We start from the raw sequence: 20,024 nt of genomic DNA, 5'->3' as shown, positions 1-20,024 counted from the left end.
ATTATTATTATTACTATTATTATTATCAATAATAATAATAATAATAATAGCAATCAGACCTTTTTGGAAGAAAATATCTGCCTGCTGCAGCTGGAAATGACGCTGATGAGAGTGTTGAGACGGAAGAAAACGTGGGCCGTAAAACCAGAACAATAAGCTGCAAGATTCTTCACTACTCTATGCTTCTGACAGCAGATTTGGCTGACAGTTCTTTGTGGGTTTGTCACCATGAGTGACCGTTTTCACATTACACAGACATCTGATCCACTGTTAATATGAAAATATTGATTTGTGCAGCTTTACGGAAAGAAGGGTCTGTACTGTTTCAGATGTACAGAACATTAAAAGCCCAAAATAGATGAAAATCTGTATTTTCACCACAAGCATTAACCAACTGGAGGTGGACACACAACCGCATGCAAAGAAAAAGCTTGGTTATCTTCCAACTTTAGTGTCTAACATATGAATTAAATATTTTGTTCACCATTACTGTTAACAGGGATTACCAGCTAGGGTTTAAATAAACATTGTTCTACACTCATACCATTCTCCTAGCCATTTAAAAAAAAAACTGTAATGATTTTTTTATTTTCTCTCAATGAACTCTTCAACAGCTGACATCTAAATCTTTACTCCAGTTGAACTACACTCTGCTGCGGATCCAGATGCTCTCAGCAAGGCCCCCCCCCCCCCACAGCTCTCCTGTCTTCTATGTTCTGCCCTGAGCAGCAGCTTCACTACCAAGATGAACAAGATGGAAGGCAAGAACCAGACTACTGCAAGGGCATGCTGCCCAGCAGCCAGGCTTTGATCAACTCTCTGAGTCAAACACACTTAACTCCCTTTAGCAACCAGCGGGGGTCAACACAGGTGTATCTCCTCCGTCTCTCTAATCGCTCTCAGCAGTGAAAGACTGCTGCAAAATGCCAAGAATAAAATATTATGGTACAATAATAATAAAATCTTTTTTATCCAAATTAAGATCAGTCCCATAACATACCTCTACCAGAAAACTACATGAAAAACACAGTGCCTCCCTCTTCCACAATATATTCTATTTATTTTAGAATAGATTTTTCAGAAATTACATTATTTGACATTTTACTCAGTTTACTCATCTATTTAAGCATCTGCTACATAAACAAACCTTTTTTGTATATTCACTACTTTCTTAAAGCACTTTCCCTGCATCTCTTTATGAATGTATCAAAACCTATGACCAGAATTCCAAAAGCAGACGTATTTTTGTTTAATGTGAAAGCCTCACAATAAGAAAAGTTCTCTTTTCCTTTCTGCCTCCACATGAACATCAGAGTGCAAGATCTTTTATTTCCTTCTGAGCTTGTCATGGGAGTTTTTTCCTTGTCATTGCCAGTCAAACATTAGTGGTGCCATTTTCATTTACTGTTATCAGACTGTGGGTGTTGTTGTAAAGCTCTTGGGGCCTGTAAGTGTAGTAAAAGGCTACACAAATAAATCTGACATTTAAACAAGGCAGAGTAAAAAGAGAAGATAACTGCATCTGCATCATCTTCATTTTACAAGATATTACATACTTTTGTCTTACTTCTTCTTACTGACAGGGAGTTTGGGTGCTTCTTATTACACAAACTGGTTTTTAGTTTATTCCCCCAGTTTAATAGTCAAACAGATTTTTTTACTATCATTTTAGATGCCGTATTTCAGCACTTCGTCTTACATCCAAACAAGTTGTGCATCTGTGTTACTAATATGGCCATTATGGCAACTGTGCCAACAGCTTACACACACCACCATGTGTTTGAGTGTTTTTTGAATTGAAAATCCATTTTCCCATCCATTCTCATACAGTACTCTTCAACAGTGCTGTGCATTGTTGAAGAGGAGGCAATCAAAGTTGCAACTAAATTACATCACATCTATACAATGCAACTATTGGAACTAATATAGCTACTGCTCTGGTCTTAAATGCATCTGCAAGGCTTGGAAACAACATTTGTGTGAATAGAAGCAGTGTTACATACTGAATCATGCACTTGTTGAGGATATAACATTGCCAGTTGTACTGTCACGCACTGAGTTTATAGCCAATAAGTGGTGTCAAAGTGAGCTCAGTTTTTAAAAGGGACTTCTCTGTCTCTATACTCTTTTGGTCATCACATGGTAGGGAATGTAAAGTACAGTGTATTTGTATAGTGTATAACTAGGATCACAGTATGCTACATCTTAAAATAGGTGTCATCTATTATGATAATGTATGCGTCTTCTCTTCTGTGTTTTTGTGTGTCTGCGTGCACATGTGTGTGAGTGTAATCACCAGGGTTCCTTGTCAGAGAAAGGGCAGGGAGGGTCCCCAGACGTGTCAGAGGGGACAGCAGGGAGCAGACAGAGGTGACACAAGGAGAGGACTCTGGTGACATTTGCACAGTGGGGAAACAACCATCACAGCATAATGACGAACAAGGTCCGCTTTTACTAATGAGAAATAACAAGGAGGTTGTGATGTGAGCAGAGAGATGGCCTGTCATCCACGTGCTCGCACTCACTGATACATGCATAAACTCAAGTATACATCTTTGTCTATGGAGAACAGTCTCTTTCTACCTGATTTAGATTTAGCTAATAAAATGAGAATCAATTCATCATTTCTTGCAAAGGGTAAACAGTCAGTGGTTTGAACTCATCCCTACAACCTATACAGGGCTTGCACAAACACACACCTGTGTTCATGCAAACGAACACACATAACCCTCCGGTCAAACAACGCTCTAATGTAGCATTCTCTGTGTATTAACACACACTTAACCAGAGGCTTCTGTGAAGCAGTCAAGCACAGTCTCGGTTTAAACTAACCACTGGCAGTCGCTCTACATCTCAATAACAGATGTCCCAGGGCTGTCAATGACTCACACTAGCCGGTCAGGAATTAATGAAAAGTCTGTGCATGTGTCTATACATAGATACATTAGTGTGAGTGCACACAAGGGCCATGAAGTATTTAGGTAATCTTATCCTGTCTGCATCATATCATTGACTGTCTTCTGCCTGTTTAATTTGTGTTAATTTGCTTGAAGCCATACATGATTGTCTTGTGTTTTTTTTTTTTTCATTGCTGTGGCATTTCCCAAAAGTAATTTGGCAATCAGACAATGTCACCAGTACAGTTGTGTCTTTTCCCTTGAATATTCTCTTGATAAAGTTAAAGAAATAGCTGAATGTTTTTGGGAAACTTGCTAGTTTGCTTTCGTTCTGGGAATTAGATGAAAAGATTGATACCACTCTCATGTCTGTGTCTTAAGAAGAGAGCTGGAACTGTGAGGTGATTAGCCTAGCCTAGCATAAAGACCGGAAGCAGGGGGAAACAGCTAGCTTGGCTCTCTTCAAAGTACCTTTTTTGCTCAAGTTATTATTGTTATCATTACATCTATTTTGTCATGGTTATGCAGTCAAGTGGACCCGAATGCAGAGACAACAAGCAGGCGACAGGAACTGAAGAAAATCATTATTTATTTACCAGACTCTGGTTACTGGCAGACAAAGACAAAAACAGAACTGGCTGACTTGAAACACATGAGGAGCAAAAAACAACAGCTACAAACACCTGGATACATTGACCACAAACTGACAAAAAACTCAAGGAACAGCCAGGTATAAATACACAAGGAACTAATCACAGAACAAGACACAGCTGGAGTGGGGCAGGCACTGGAAAAGGAGGGAAAAACAAAGATTGGTTAACAATGAAGACAACAAGGGTTTGGCAGGCAACAAAAAGTGCAAGGCTAACGAGACTAAACACTGAACAGGTGTGCAGGGGAAAACAGCCTGAGTGGGACTACAGCAACACGTCAGAAACACAAGGTTACAAATTGTCAAGAATAAAACCAAAGCAAGGCAGAGATAAAACTGAAGAAAACAAGAGCCTTGGACTCAAAGGAAAGCAAAATACCGAGCTCAAGCACTAAACAAAGAAACACAAACAGCAGATGCAGCTGTCACAAATTTGTAACCCAGAGCACATTCAAAACACACTCAGAGCAACACAAAAAACCCCCAAACACAAAAAATCCAGAAACAGAGTCCATGACATATTTAGTTTAACCCGTGCAAAAAAAAGTAAAGTGACTATATAGTTTTAGAAGGAGTTGCTGTAACTGGCCCTTGAAAAAGTGTTTATTCTAAGCTATCCAGATTACCTCTGAGCTCTTCATCTTCATCAAACCTCTGAAAGAAAACGAATAAACATATTTCCCAAAATGTTCAGCTATTCCTTTAAAAGTTCCTTGAGTTTAACATACTTTTCTTCAGTATAAGTTTATTGTTACAGAAATGTAAAACTGACCTCAGAATTCTTCCAGGAAAGCCATACCCAATACCAGATGTTCAAAACAGCAACTATATACAGTCAAAGGCTTCTTGAATTGGATGTAGACTGAATTCTAATGTGTGTTGCTATTGTTATATCAAATTGCAATGAGAATAGCAGAACTGGCATTTATTCAAATGGAAATGAAAAGACGTTGTATTGTTATATGGCAATAATTTGGGAGATGCGTTCTTTGTTGGGCAAATGGATACACAGTTAATGGGCAAAGGTGGTGTAGATGTTGATAGAGACAGGAACTGCAGAGATAAAGAGACTGTTTGAGTGGGTTTCAAGTGCCGTGAACAGAGACAAACAGAGCCATACAAGAGGAGCCACTGGCTACAGCCTGTACAGGACCTGGGCCAGTGAGACGAGCTGGGTATTGATCTGTGGAGTTTGAGTTTCTTTGTGAAACAGGATCTGAGGACACAAGCGAGAGCCTTATTTAAAAGTCTCCCTATTCACATCCATATCTATTGATCCATGCACACTTTCATCCAGCTTTAAGTAACTCTCTGGTTCCTTTCTTTCTTTTTTCTGCATCTCCTCTTCTCATTCTTTATTTTCTCATCATTCACTTTTGGCTGTGCGGGCTCATAGATTCCTTATTTTCTTTCTTCCACTCTCATATTTCTTGCTTTCTACATTTCCCTCGGTCCCTTTTTAAGACTTAGGTGAACTTTTAAGAGCATACAGTATTTCCTGATCAGGTTTCCATGCAATCCATCTCTGAGTGATTGGAACGGTTTCTTTTATGGGTGTTTATTTTTCTAATGTATTTCCCATAAAAGTCTGTCTCCCTGTCCTCAAAATCCCTTATCTTTGACAGCAATAAATTGAGCCGATCAACTCAATGTAGCACAATCACATTTAGCGATGACAGGCAGTTTTCAACACCCAAACGCACACATATACACACACACAGTAGAGATAACAATTTTGTTCTGTGGTAGATTTGATTGGCTACAGATACTGTTGTCAGACTGCAGGAGTAAAATATGGCTGTCGTTATTGCGTGCTGTCATAACTTGGCCTGTAAATCTCTCCCTGAGTGGAAGAGGAGAGGAGGGAGGAGAGGACTGATTCTCTTGTTGCGTTTCATTTTCAGCCTCTCGGCTCTTGGTGCGGAGCCAAAGGCCTTGGAAGCCATCTTCATTATGTGTCCATGTACAGGAGGAGACAGTGTCAGGGGCCCCTCACTCTGATGTCATTTTAATTACTCTCATATCTAGCATGCCATCCCCTTCTTTCTTTATTTCCCTGCCCACCATCTTCATGTTTTTAACCTTGGCAGATTCATATTCCCCTTCTTTTTCCTACTTTATCAATTTACTGCTTGCCTCCATCTTCCCATCCCCTCCCTCGTGCTGTTCTGCTGTCTGACTCCTACCCAGCAGCAGTTCTGAGCAGACCTCCACAGTTAAGCGGGGTACAGCTGATAACGTCAACCATGCTGTCTGTGACTGACAGCTGGGTAAAATGGCTGTGGCAGCACGCAGAGGCATGGAGAATCCGTTTTCAGGCTGCACCAGAGTCGGTCCTTGCGCCCATCTGTCAGCCGAAAACAGGAGCACGGACTATCAGTCACAGCTGACCCCCAGTCAGCCACATGAGGGACCAGTTGGGAGGGGAAAGGCTCACAGCAACACAAATAAGCATGAAGATCAACAGATGGCTCTCTGTCAATCATCGTCTCTTTCTTTATTTTCCTTTTTTTTTTAATCTCATCACACTTCTATTCTCCACCTTCATTTACTCACTCTTTTACTATTCTTGGCAATCCAATATATTGTTATCTTCTTATATCTTTCTATCTAACTCTTCTTCTTTTCTTCCACGGTTTCCTCTATCTCTCTATTTGTCCCTGGGTGGTACAGCAGCAAATGTGACAGGGGCTCAGTCAGGTGTTCTTCTCCTCTCCCCCACACAGCTTAGATTGCTGTCATTACGCTCACTCTGTGCTATTTCACTCCCACTGTAATTGGAGGTGCTGTGAATGAAAGCAGGGTCCTTGATTTCATACTTTGAAGAAACTGATAGCCAGCGGTGTGCTTTGCCAAGGGGAGGTGTGTGTGTGTATAGGTGTGTGTATGTGGGTGGGTGGTTTGGACTCTGTAAAATTTAGTATTACAGAAAAAGAGACTAAGGAGAGGCGGACATGTAGATTCAAGCGTTGCACATGTTGGATAATTATGTCAAGCAAATATTCATTCCCAGTGACCCCCTGCCTTGTATTAGGGAGCTATAGTGAAGTGCGACATGGGTTCACTTCATGGCTTCTCTTTTCTCAGCCCCCTATACAGCGCAGAGAATAATGTCTACCGCCTTGTTAATGATCTGTGAGCTGAACCCAAGAGACACAAATGGATACAAGCACTGCAGGACATAGAGAGACTATCTTCTCTTTTATGCTAGCAGATGTATTCATCTACATGTAAAACCATAATTCTGCTGAAAAAGGACAGAAATGTACTTTTAGTGAGGAGAAAAAAATCAATGTGGCAATTTAATTTTGTGTAGAGTGAACACTTTTACATATTACTGTACAAGATGCAAATGAGATTTCTCCCCTTGAATAATCATCCGTCTAAAAGGCTGAACCTCACTGGGAGGTAATTACACTGCTCTGATCATCAAATAACCCCTGTTCTCCCTCTCTTACACTTTTTTCTCTCACAATCCTTCCAACGCTCCACACTTTTCTATAATATACACTGAAAATATGCCACAGGTTCCCACACGAGTTTACACAAACATCACTTTTCTCACAAAAACTCTTGCCCACACAGATATAAATGCACAATGACACATGACTTGCACACCTCCATGCCTTATTCAAATTTTACAGACTTGGTATTAGCAACACTTATTTCTATAATGATTTTTTCCCTAAACTCTTCCTTAACTTGTGTGCAACCATCTCAGTCACCATATGAATACATGACTGTGGTTCATTTTTCACTCATGGTTTGCTAAATATTACTGAGCCTCTTCAGTGGAGACGTAGAAATCAGTGTTAATTTTGTCAACGACAACTTGCAGTGTCTTATTCTGCGTTTGCGGAATCACACACTACTCTCTTGATTGGTAAAACAGTATCTAAATCACCTTCTAGATGTTCACTAAAGGAAAATCATTGCATTAAATGATAAAATAACGCCTTTAACCATGGAAACTGTACAAATTAACAATGACTGTACCCACAGAATGCTTAGAATACAAAAAAAAATTAAAATGCATGATGAAATTTTACTGACAGAAACAAGACTAAAGCCCCCTTCCTATTGAATCAATATAATAGAAGGAGCTGGGTAATGAAATATTTCAACCCTTCTCTCATCATTCCAGACAGCATTTTAGCAATTTGGCAAATTACAAAAGCTGACTCTGTAATAGACTGTGATATACTGTGGGAAAACCATGTGACCTTCATTACCAGCAGGCTTTCTTTTTGGAAGTCAATTAGGCTATGCTTTTACAGTGAGAGAGGGACTGCAACATTCTTTAGTTCTTTATTTTGTGCATGTAATAAAATGAAACAAAAGAGAAGAACTAAACAACAACAAAAGATGCACAGGTGGGATGAAAAAAACCCTGAGAGCTTGTAAAAAGAACCCACCTAACATTGAAATTGACAGTTATATATGCTTGCCACAAATTTACAAACAGATATTTATTTATTTTTTTATATTATAGAACATATATTTTTAAAATATCTTGAAGAAGATAATACAAAGAAAAAAGAAATAAATACAAGCATTGCAATAACATATATTTGCACTGCCTTCCTACATTGTTATCATACCTTAATTATATAGTACTGTACTCCTTCAAGAGAAGCTGTGTAAGATCTTTTTTAAAAATCTGACATAAGGAGAGACTGCGAAGTGAAGCAGAAAAGCTGTTCCATATGACTGGAGCTCTGTACCTGATTGAAAAATGGCCAAGGCTAGTTCTGTAGAACTGACTATATAGAAGATCAACAGATCTGGTGTGATAACAGTGAGACCTAGTTACAAAGAAACTGTAAAAAGAAATGGGAAGTGAATTGTTATGTACTTGCCTATACTATATTGCCATAAGAAATGAAAGGATAAATCATAGAATAATATAGATCCAGAACGCTTTTTCTTGACAAGATACCTTACTCTCCCTAAAATACCAATTGTTATGGAATTTTCCATCTTTAGGGGTTAAAACTTGGGTTACATTGGGTCAAACTTGGCTTTGAGGTCACATCGTAATTCTTAATCAGAGATTAAGATATCCTCTCCTTAAGACCTCAGCTGTCTGTGATGTTTTGGGGAAGGCAGAAACCTCTCTGATAGAGGGTATATCAGCATTTCCATGGTTACCAAGGTCAGAGGAGGCTTCCCTAAACAACACAGATGGGTGGATGACACAGTCAGATGCTCAAACCAAAACTGCTGAAATTACATGCAATGTGACTTAAACTGCCACAGGTAAAGTGCAGTCCCTTGTTTAGTGAACCAATGAGACAAATTTTTCATATTGTAGGCTGATAAAGACTAGGATTCGGACGTTCAGAGGGCAGAACGGAAAGAGACAGCATCAGAGCAAAACACTCTGGTGTTTACTGTTTTTGGTTCTCCACTTGGCCAAGTGCTTTCAATAAACATTTCCAGCATTAAGACATCAAAAGTCTCGTGTGCGCCTTTCTCCACTGCTGACCATCACTCAAAATATCCACAACACCAAAATTTTCTGCAACTTTATTGGACACATAAGAGATGTGCTTTTTCCAATTAAAATTGATGATCGATGATTACACCTAAGAACTTAACATGTGAAACATATTCATGTGCATTATTAGCTATGAGAATGGGACGAAGATCCTGTTAAGGAGGTAGCTTTCAAACCAATTAAGTTCAGTAACAATAACACCATGAGCTTGTAGCTTATTTAATATATTATCATCTACAGTGTCAAAAGCTTTTGACAATAAATATTCCACTTGTAAATTCTTTGTAATGTAGCTATTCTGCCCGCTACTTGCACCAAGCCCATAGAGGTAGAATGCTTGTCACAAAATCCAATTTAATAGTCATATAGTAACTTATTATCCTTTAAGTATTTGACTGATCTATTGTACACATTTTTTTTAAGTATTTTGGAGAAATGTGGAAATGAAGAGCTGGTCTATAATTTGATAATAATGATGGATTTTCAGCTTTAAATAATGGGATAACCTTGGCCCATTTCAGTTGATCTGGTACAATACCTGTTTGAAGGGAACGATTGAAGATGTGACACAGTGGTTGTAGAATAGCAGGGAGGCACTGTTTTACTAACTTCATTTTGAGATCATCATGACCTGCACCTGTTCATTTCAAACTTGATACAATATTACATATTTCTTGCTCACTTGCAGAAGAAAAAGTAAATGAAGGTAGATGGGAAACAGACTCTATATTAGAAGAACAAGTGGGTATGATGGTATTTTTTGCAGCCAAAGCAGGACCTATATTGACAAGAGTTATTGAATTCACTGGCAATCTCAGTGGGATCTTCTATGATGGTATTATTAATATTAAACTTACTATGGGGCAATTTTTCAGAAGAAGGCTTATTTACAATTTCATTAATGAATAAACTTAATTTAAGGAAGAGGGATTGGTTAGATAGTCTTTATATAGTTTGTGTTTCCTAGAGATACATTTTTTTTACTCTTTAGTCAACCAAGATTTACAAGCTTTAGGTTTGATGGCTCAATTTTCACATGGAAAAGGTTTCATTGAAAGTACCAAAGAACTCATCATCAAAAAGATTACACACATTAGATGCATCATTTGTTGCTATAATTGTATCCCATTTAATACCATAGAGTTTATCAACAAAACTTTTCACATTAGACATCTTGAAATTTCTTAGGAAAGTATTTGTAACAACTTGCTTAATCTCAGTAGGATGGTAAGCAAGAATATAAATAGGAAGGTGGTCTGATATATCAGTAGAGAGTATACCAGACAATCCATGTTTATTTGTACAGTTAGCTAAATTGACAATCTCCATGGCAACATTAGTCATTCTGTCAAAAATACGTCATTTCTGTCGAGCAACACTTATCAGAAGTGTTGAGTGATGATAAATTAACCTTTAGTGCCCTTAAGTGTTTTTTTTTTCTCTCTTAAGGATTTCCTCTTTGTCCTGAAATCTGAGTAACTTCATGACAATTGTCCATGGCCTGTTGGACTGCTCATCTTTCCATTGCAATGCGCATATTCAATATCAATTGATTTTGGGTCAAGTTCCAACTTATCAGCCAGCAGTAGCTTTGGATTCAGTGACTTGCCATGATTCATATCTCTCATCAACCCTGTTGAATCTCTAATTAGTTTGGCTTTACAAAGTTAGAGCAGCAAAGACAGAATCACTTGTAACATGATGTTACAACAGCCCCTTTTGATGAACTTGCAGGGTCTTGATCTTGTAAGATTTATATTTTACCTTTTCCCTCGTTGACTGATGTTGATAAGTGACCTGTCAAGTTGGCAAAATTCCTTTCTACTTCCTTGTCACGCTGCGTGCGGAGCTGATGAAACTCAGTAACAGTAAACGCAGATAACATTGAAATCAACCCACCTCCCCTGGAGAAATAAGTCCTGTCTGAATGGGGCTTAAAATGTTTTGAGTGTTTTAACTAAAACTAATAACTAGTAAACTTTTTTATCAGAAGACTAAAACGAAATCTAAATCAGGTGCCAAAATGAACACTAGTAGGAATAAAATATTTGTGTAATACAGGTTATAGTTGACTTAACCAGATTAGTTGTAGTAGTTGATTAACCACAGTTAATCGGGTAGAACTGTACAATATATTGCAATCCAATACAACACTGATGACTCAAAAATCCTCATGTTGTAAAATTGCCATAGAGTTAAATTAACACCTCTGACGTAGTATCCTAAATTAGTATCGTAAACAGGCATTGCTTCATTAGGCAAGCCAAGTTTATTTGTATAGCACATTTCAACAAGGCAATTCAAAGTGCTTTACATAAAACATAAAAGGCAGAATCTAGAAGCAACATAAAAAAGATAAATACAATTTAAATACAATTAAAAAGTCTTAAATTGGAAATAAAAATTAGCTAAAATCAAAGAGATTTAAGAGAGATAAAACAGGAGAGTAAAAGTGCAGTATAAGATATCAATCAACACCTCAAATTTGATTTAAAAAATAGGCAGCGGCAAACTGAAAAGTCTTCAGCCTTGATTTAAAATAACAGAGTTGCAGTAGACCTTCAGTTTTCTAGGAATTTGTTCCAGATATGTGGAGCATATAAACTGAACGCTGCTTCTCTATGTTTAGTTTTGACTCTTGGAAAAGAAAGCAGACCAGTCCCAGATGATCTGACAGGTCTGGATGGTTCATAACGTAGCAGAAGATCAGAAATGTAATTCTGGCCCTAAACCATTCAGTGCTTTATAAACCAACAGCAGTATTTTAAAATCAATTATTTGGCAGACAGGAAGTCAGTGTAGTCAGATCTGAGAACTGGAGTGATGTAATCCACTTTCCTGGTCTTAGAGGGGACTTGAGCAGCAGCGTTTTGAATCATCTGCAGCTGTCTGACCAATTTTTTATGGAGACCTGTAAAGACACTGTGACAGTAGTCGAGTCTACTGAAGACAAATGAATGGACAAGTTTTTCCAAATCCCGCTGAGACATAAGTCCTTTAATACTTGATATATTCTTCAGGTGATAGCAGGCTGACTTTCTAATTGTCTTAAATTGGCTGTTGAAATTGAGGTCTGAGTCCATGACTACACCAAGATTTCTGGCTTGGGTTTGTGGTTTTTAACATTATCGATTGAAGCTGGGCACTGACTTTAAATCATTCTTCCTTGCCTCCAAAAACAATTACTTCAGTTTTGTCTTTCAGAAAATTCTGAAACATCCAATTGTTGATTTGTTCAATGCACTTACTCAGTGCTTGTATTGGACTATAGTCCCCTAGTGATACGGTTATGTAAATTTGTGTGTCTTCTGCATAATTATGGTAACATATTTTGTTTTCCATAATCTGAGCTAGTGGGAGCATGCAGATTGTTAAACAGAAGAGGCCCTGAAATGGAGCCTTGGGGAACTCCGCATGTCATTTTTGTCCACTCAGATGTGTAATTACCTATAGACACAAAGTAATCCCTGTCCTTTAAGTAGGATTCAAACCAGTTTAGTACTGTGCCAGAAAGTACCACCCTGTTTCCAGTTGGTCTACTAATAACCAAGACTGAAATTCTGCCACTGTCTGTGCTTAAGTGGATGTCATTGAAGACCTTAACAAGAGCAGTCTCAGTGCTATGGTGTGGTCGAAATCCTAACTGGAAGCAATCAAAACAGTTGTTTAGTGCCAAGAAGTTGGTCAGCTGTTAAAAAACAACTTTTTTTTTTTTTACGATTTTACTTAAAAACAGGAAGTTTGATATGGGCCTATAATTGTTAATTAGTGACATGTTCTAGACTGTTCTTTTTTAAGAGTGGCTTGATAACTACAGTTTTCAGGGCCTGTGGGAAGACACCTGAGAGAAGAGACATGTTTACAATTTCAAAGATCTGAGGCCATGCAGTTAGAAACATTTTTGAAAAAACCTGTTGGCAGAATATCATGGCAGCAGGAGGATTTCAGATGTTGTATAAAGTCTTCCAAGTTTCTGCGGTTAATAGGATCAAATTGTATTTATTTATCAGGACAGTGTACAGGTTTTAACATAAATGATGCACTGCACCAATAAGACATATGGGAAAGAATCATATCATGCATAAATATCTTGGCTGCATCCAAAGAGAGATAGTTTCTAATATGTCTAAAATTTGCTAAATTGTACTTAATGGTTTTCATCGTTTTCGTAACATGTTTCTTACAGGTCAAGTTTGGATCCAGTGTCACACCAAGATATTTAAAATCAGTAACTAGGTCAATCTTTTCACCTTTGATGAGAATATCAGCGTTAGGAGGTTGTATCATGATTTTAGAGAAAAACATACCTTTTGCCTTTTTATATTTAGACTCAGACATGATTGATCAAGCCAATGTGTGATCCTTTCCAATGCAATTGTTAGCTTAACAGCAGCTAACTCAGCTGTTGTGTCTACAGAATGGTGTCATCTGCATACATCTGTAGTTCTACATCATGACACTGTTGAGGGTGATCATTAATATTTAGGCTAAATAATAGGGGTCATACTATTGTGTCACACTATTTGAATTGATTTTAAGTGGACACGGGGACAACACATATCCAGTACCTGATATGGAGGCACTAACTGCTTGTCTAATTTTGAAAAGGAAGCAAATTCATTGCAGACCCTGATAGATAGTTCAGTCAGTCCAGTAATATGCTATTTAAAAATAGCGGCAGAGATCGTGAAGGTATTGTTACTTCACTTGTGGCATTACTTCAACTGTTTCTGGCTTGTTTGAGAAGCTGCTTTACCTGTCTCACAGCTGTAACACTACCAAATACCTCAACCTGGCACAGTTGACAGTTTGCTTCACTCAGATTAAAGAATTGCCAAACTGCAGGCATTTTTTGTCACTGGAAAAGTATTGTACTGTGTCAAAGCACAGCTCTTCAGTGGAAGTACAGGTGATTTTAGTGAGTGAGTAGCGGGAAAACTTTATTTTCTGCTCCTTTTACGACTTGACAGGTGGATCAGTGCTGGTCCTGATAAGACAGATACATCAAAGGAAAGTGGTATACAACAAAATTACAAAATTGATAAACTGTTAAAAAAAACTGACTGCTTGATCACTCTTTACTTCAATGTTTAGAAAATATGGTCAGGTTTCTGATGTCTTGGATGAAACTGGCTCTAGAGGACCACAGCAATACAGCAGCTTCACAATATAAATGTTCTCTGTTGCTGGTTGAAATCCCAGCTACACTGTCTGCGATGTATAGGGATCAAAGTAAAACCTAAATAGCAACCTTGCTCCTTCATGGAAGACGTTGCTTTTCCAAAACTCATTATGCTAGTTGTCAGGAGAAGGTCAGGACTATGACACAGAGCTCCAAGCCGCCTGGAGGAATTTAGTATGGATCACCTTCTGCAACACGCAGAGCTCAATTCCAGCTGTCATCAGACTGGAGGAGGCAGAAATGCATTACCAGCCAGGATAATATGCTTTATTATATAGCTTATATGCCAGCTCACGCTGCCTCAGGGCAACGAGAGGAGCAATTACAAGGACAGGGATGTGTAGAGTGTGTGTCTGCATATGTGTGTACGTACATGCACACAAACACACCTGCCAGCATTTACCTCTCAAAGCCAATAAACTTCTAATATGGTATTTTCAAAGTCGCATCAATGTTTAAAATGTTATCAGCCCTCGGACATGCACCACTGCTTACTGATGATCTCCAGTACAAGGACATAATCCTTATCCTTCCAATGTAATCCAAACACTAACACAAGCATGAGCACACTCATATGGTGCTATACATTCCCGCTAAAACGGCATAGTTGTCATTTGTTGGTTTGTCTCACAGTGACTCAAGTCATTTATAGTGTGAAGCTCCAGCGACAATCTGGTAGTTAAGAAGATTCAGAGTAGTGACTCAAACACCCAAAAGGCTTTCTTTCATTCAAATGGGAACAAAAGCACTAACTGAAATCTCTGTTAGATGAAATACAATTTCACCATGATACCACCAATAGAGCCTCTCCCGTGGCACAGTAATGTTGAGAATTGCCGGCTTTTATGGTCCATCTAACAATCATCCTTTGCGCCTGTGTTGAACCCCAATCCTGCACGTTCTTAACACACCAATATAACAGCATTATGTGTTTTCAGATAAGAAAACATCACAAAAGACTGAATCAAATATTCATCCTGTGTTACCCGTTGATCAGTAATCTCCCTTTTTCATTTTGTTGCTGTCGCTTTCTCCTTCCCCTATTCCCCTGCTCTCCTGCTCCCCAGTTTCATCTGCACGCTATTTCCGATGTAATCTTTTTGTGGGTGTGGAACAAGAGAGAAAGAAAAATGATGATACTTTAACAAAGACACAAAGCTATTTGCTATACTGCAGGAGTTACTGATGATGTTCATCTCCCAATGTTTGCAGGTGAATATGAGTGTGCTTATGTATGTATGGCCATGTGCGTGCATGTGTGGGTGACTATATTTATATGTGTATATGCCTGGAATGAGTATCATCACTTTGCAAGAAACATTGAATCAATTTTCTCCTTTATCTATTAGATTTGAATCAGCTCAGATTTAAATGTGAAATGACATGTTCTCGGCAGACAAGAAAGAAATAACAATGACCATAAATGATTTTCCAAAGGCTGCAGCACTGCTGGGAGCTCAATGCACCCTTGTATATGTTAGCACTGATAACTCTAAAGTAAGTGTGTTTGTGTCTGGCCTCTGCTCTCCACAAGCATGTCTCCTGTTGATTGGATAACCACACACAAACACACACTACCTGCTTTACTGTTAACAGCTTAACAACTTATGAAGGAGACTCCAGATATTTTAATTGACTCACGCTGACGTAAACTTCTATGGCACTAGCAGAATGATAGGCTGCCTGTGGAAACATGCCTTTAGTATACTGCAGTATTTAAGCATAGTTAGGGATCCATAACTCTGTAGTTTAAGCATGTATTGTTTTGTTTTGGCACATAATCCACAAACCCCTATTTTTTATACTATTCATGGTCAGTATTTTTTCAGCAAAATAACCATTCAATATACTTGCATACAGCAATTACCTCTCCATGCAGCAGTTATCATTGTTAGTGCAGTGCTGGATTCAAATTGCTTTCACAAACCTAAGGAATTCACAGAAAACGATGCAGCATGTTACTGCTAATGTAGACTGAACATTTCCTACTGCTGCTGTCACATAAGAGGTGGCCTTCATTGTAAAACAGGAAGCGTAATGTATTTGTCACTGAGGTTAGCGTTTGCATCAAGAATGCATTTACAGAACAACACATTGTTATTTTTGCCATTTTTTGACAGTTGATCAGTTTTAAATATTGCAGAGAGTAATAAGCTGCAGGCTACACACCTCCAACTCCTCAGCAGGGTAACCAACTTTGTTGTACCCTGCTGTTCAGTGGAAAACTACTCATGCACCGCATGAAATCAGACTGCTGTTGCTCATGGCATGATGGAAAAAGGCCAATTACTGATTGACTGCTTTATTCTTACAATGCAATGCAATATTTGTTTGGCTGCACTGTAAACAGATACACCAGATGGTCTGCTATGTTCCAATAAAGTAGCAGCTCAAGCTGCCCTAGGAATTCTGGGACTAGTATTAGTATTAAGGAGTAGTATTAAACCGCACTTGTTACAACCAGTAACCAAAAGTGTCATCATCAACCAGGACTGAAATCTTAAGAATTATAACTTCAAATGGCGGACATATCACTTGATACAGCTGTCATCATCACTTGAGGACCCTGTTTACTGTAAAATGTGGTGTAAATGTGGTGTAAATACAAAATAAATAAACTGTGGGAATCTCTCAGTGAAAGTCTTTAAGAATTGAAAAAAATTAGGTTTACACATGTGCGCTTGTGTGTGCACACATTTTACTGCAATCTCTCTGTCAATTTCTATCACTTTCCCTCTCTCTCTCTGTCTCTCTCTCTCTCTTCATTCATCATTGCTAGAGATCCCAGAGGTAATTACATGGAGTTTCAGACAGTGGTTTTTGAGACCTGGGACTCTCCACCAACCATTATTCTCCAGATCAATTGCTGTGGACTAAACTGAACACACACTCTCAGAAGCACAGAACAATTAAAAGTCAACACAGGGGAAAATTCAACACACACTTGCATGGAGTCATGTATGCATGTGCATGCACACACACAGGCATCCATATGCACTTGAACTGACATGAACATGAGTGAACACAAAGATATGTAGATTCAGTTGAGACAAGTGAACTTTTTCAGACATCTAAACATGCATGCACTAATGCACACGCACATTCCAGGAGAAAGACCGAGACAAACGAACACACTCCCACATGCGAACACAAAACCTACGTACATAATGAAGTAGAAGAGGATTCAACAGAGCTTAAAGCCAATCTGGTGCAAATGGAAAGTAGCAAATGAGAAATCTTATTTGATAACGGCTTCAAAACAGCCTACTACTGCGAGGGCCCCATGGAGCCAAGTCGAGCGACAGCACCAAACAAACCTTTGCTCCAAGCACAACAAACGTTTTCATGTTTTCTCTTCAAAGGATCACACACTAATACACTCCGCAGTCTGCCTTATCAAAGCTCTCATATTGCATGTGTGTGTATGCATACGCATGAGTCAGTATGTGTGTAGCATGTGCCTGCGGATTTACATGTGCTTATATATATATATATGTGTGTGTTTATATGTGCGTTTCTGCCCAGAGCTCCACATACATACACAACCCATATGCGCACATTATTGAATATGAGACACAGGGGGACTAAACTGTAACAGGCAAAGAACACCACAAATGGTAATTGGCTTGAACACAGCGAACTAGCAAAGTAAAAACACTTGATGTTCCAAAAGCTTCACAAAGAAAATGTTTTAACAACCCACAAAGTCAAATGAAGGACATTTTGTAAACCTCACTCATACTAAATCTCATTAGAAATAAAAGAAACTGAGGAAAAAAAGACTTATTTAAAAGCTTAATACATGTGAAAACACATGTATATATACACCCACACAGGCACACAAAAACAGAGCTGAGTTGGTGATTGAACGCCTGAGAGACTGAGTCTTGTGTATGCACAGTTGGATGCTGGGAACGTTCTCTTATATGGATCTAAATATAGGAACTCTCCTCTTGCTGTTTGTGTGGACTCTCACTTAGTCTCTCTCTTTCTATCTCACTGACTTGAACACACACACGTATCTCAAAAAACACACAGGGTTATCACAAGTTTTTGTCTCGCACACACACATACAAACACACACAAACGTGTGCATCTATGTGTGTGAGTGTCTCGTGAGGACTCTGGTGAAGTAGGGCAGGCTGGAGGAAAGTGGGGCGACAGGGGGGCGGGAAGTGAGCCCAGTCAGAATATCAATAATGGATAAACATGTTGCCATCAGGAGGGACTGAAGGAGAAGGAGATGTGGAGAGAGACAGAGAGAGACAGAGTGAGAGAGAGAGAGAAGGACCTGGAAGAAAAAGGGTAAAGAGAAAGGACAAAGGGCAAGAAGAGAGAGAGAGACACGAAAGTGGAAACAGAAGGAGCAGAATGACAGCAAACATCAGAATAGGGGTGAAGCCGAATCCGATTATAGCATTTGGAAAAGCACAAATAGTGGGTTTTTATGAATACTTATTTCGTACAAATATTTTAAAAACTGTTTTTGGGGAGAAAAAGAGGACATGTCAAATAACAGCACACAGTTCGGGACTCGGTTACATTGTTGTCTCCATCTCTCTGCTCTGCTCCACTCTGCTGTCTGTCTCTGTGCGATGGATGTATAAATAGCTGCAGGTCTGTGGGTCTGATGGACCTGAACTTTGGTTGAGTGGTCAGCGCAGTCGTCCGTAGTCTGGGAGACTGTGGTTCGGGACCTGGTGTGGGAATCCTCCTTTGCAAAATAGTTTATTGAAGCATTTATTTATTTATTTTAACACTTTAATATCCTAAAATTAGAAGTGTAATCAAATACAAATACAAATAATTTTGCTGCCTCGACAAATACAGATACAAATACAAATACTGGGCTCTCTGCACATCCCTATGTCAGAAAGACCAATAAATGAGGGGATATTGAGTCAAGGGCCTTTGCTTTTAAAAGGATCAGTTAACCTAAAATAGGTAAAAATCTCAAGTGGTATGCAGACAGCTTTGGTTTTATATCGATATCTGTCTCTGAGATTTCTGCTGCCTCTCGAAGGCCGCATTCAGACCAATTTAAGCCTTGCATGAAAAAAGGCAGCTCTCTCATTCATTTGAATAAGGCAATCGATGCAGTGGGTGCCAATTATTATAAAAACTATGCAGTGGTTTGGTGCCTTCAAAATCAGGAATCTGTTACTAAACTCGACCTCCTAGATTATATATCTTATATATCTCATCAGTGCTTTAACACATGATTCTGAACTCCTGCTGATACAATGAAGCTGAACGGTATTTTGTTTGTGCTGCTCACAGCATTGAAAAATTATATTGAGAAAATTCAGCAGCAACTTGTCCTTCAATAAACAACGTTCCCACTATTTTGGATAAACCACAGAACACGCTGTCAACAGTTGTCATACTACATACAACACATACACTCAAGCAGAAAGTAGTTCCAATGTGACCTGATCACAGCAGAGCGGCTCTAACAGGGGAATCCAGACACAGACTCCAGAAGGACATGACACTGTTGAGTTTTTTTAAATGTAATTTTTCCAATGCTATGGGCGCTACAAATGAAATTACATTAACCTCCATTGTACTGAAGGCATAAATCTCAGAGACAGATATTATCGCTGTTATAAACCTGGGCAAATAAAAGAAAAATAATCTCTGTGGCTATAGAGGACTACGGTAAGTGAGAAAATATGATTTTTGGTAATTTGGATGAACCAACACAATTTTTCTTCCAGGTAACCATAAAACAAGAAAAAAAAATCCCCTCTTTTACTTCACCATTTATTTTGTCACTTGTAACACTAAACT

At 38.7% G+C, this 20,024-nt stretch overlaps 1 long non-coding RNA gene across 4 annotated transcripts in view; it reads right to left on the bottom strand.

Annotated features, from left to right (window-relative positions):
- The window catches only part of LOC137194035 (uncharacterized), a 111,425-nt gene that overhangs the window by 37,993 nt on the left and 53,408 nt on the right, over nt 1-20,024 (bottom strand). The window contains exon 3 of one of the 4 annotated variants that reach the window (XR_010930913.1): nt 3,470-3,684. The exons of 2 other annotated variants lie outside the window; for them this stretch is intronic. This is a non-coding gene — a long non-coding RNA (uncharacterized lncRNA). Of the gene's footprint in view, nt 1-3,469; nt 3,685-12,909; nt 18,946-20,024 lie in introns of those variants that run through there. One more of the 4 variants, XR_010930911.1, reaches the window with a different exon arrangement.

The sequence above is a fragment of the Thunnus thynnus genome, chromosome 12 (assembly GCF_963924715.1).
Source record: "Thunnus thynnus chromosome 12, fThuThy2.1, whole genome shotgun sequence".
NCBI lineage: Eukaryota > Metazoa > Chordata > Actinopteri > Scombriformes > Scombridae > Thunnus > Thunnus thynnus.
This window is presented reverse-complemented; position numbering and strand designations above follow the sequence as displayed.